Below are 1,316 nucleotides of genomic sequence, written 5' to 3' on the forward strand. Positions count from 1 at the left end.
ACGACGGACGACAACGTTTAATGAAAATGTCGGAGGAAGACATCTTCCAAATGTTAAGAGAGCTGAGGAGACCTAAGAAGTCTAACGGGCAATATGCCAGGGTTCTCCATCACCTGTATAACCAAATCATGAAAAATATGAGAGAAAAAGTGTATGAGAAAGAGGTCAAGAGAAGAATAGGGTTCCTGGCTACAATCGTCGATGAAAAGTTGGCCAAAGAGACGGGAAGATAGAATGTCTACCACGTGGACAATCTTTTGCTGAGTGTGCTCAAGGTATAATAGATATAAGCACTAGGGAGGGGGGAACCCTGACTGTATGATGATGAAACAAGATGGAAAAGGATTATGTGAAATAGGCCGAGGACTACTCTGCCGCCCTTAAGAAGAAGAGAGTACAAGAATAGTGGTTGAGAAAAAACGCTGAACAGAGACAAAAGACCAGGGCAAACAAATCCCAGAACAAGCAACTGCTGCGAGGACCAATAGTGTCATGGATGCGGCGAAAGTGGGCACTTGGATGCTCAGTGACCCCAAATTTGGTGATTCTAGGGTGCAAATGAAGGACGCATAAGGATAGTGCGCATACATACACTTATCAAAGAAGGGATACGGCCAAAGATGAGCCAATGGAAGTAAAAGCCAAACAAGTATGAGGGAAAAGCCTTTGGCAGAGACTGAGCAGATAGACAAGTCAGCCAACGGAAGTCAATGCCCAAAACAAGTATTGGGGAAAAGTCTTTGGCAGAGAGCGAAAGCATCATCAAGTCAGCCTATGGAAGTTTAAGGAGTATCAGAGACTGAAGACGAACTGAATGGAGAAACGACGTGGAGACGAGGATCAGCAGGAAGGAACTCAAGTGAGATCTGAGAAGGATACAAAATGAATCACCTTTCCTCTTTTGTGAGTAAATAGTTTTTGTTTATGAATAAAGGGTTTTTAGTTGTGTCTTTATCTTTATGTAACAGCAGTCTATATTGTTCTTTTATGTTATTGAATAAAAAAGCAAGCTAACCAACTTCCACCAGTCAAGTATGAAGTAAAAAGACGTAATTCAAAAATAATGTGGCTCGTGTCCTCCTGAAGATCGATGAATCGAGGCCAGGTTGAGCTGATGAAAATATTTTAAACTTTATTTAGCTCCCCATCATGAGTGCAATTTCAATAAATTTAAGAAAAAATAGAAGTAAACAATAAGTATTAACGAAAAATATTCATAACAAGACCATATCCAAGAACTCAAAACTGTTGTTCTACAATGCTTACAATCAACATATAGACAGGACATTACGGTTTGGACTGTAATCTTGGTTTGG

This window comes from Halyomorpha halys, unplaced genomic scaffold (genome assembly GCF_000696795.3).
Source record: "Halyomorpha halys isolate HHAL.00 unplaced genomic scaffold, Hhal_1.1 Scaffold427.1, whole genome shotgun sequence".
Lineage (NCBI taxonomy): Eukaryota > Metazoa > Arthropoda > Insecta > Hemiptera > Pentatomidae > Halyomorpha > Halyomorpha halys.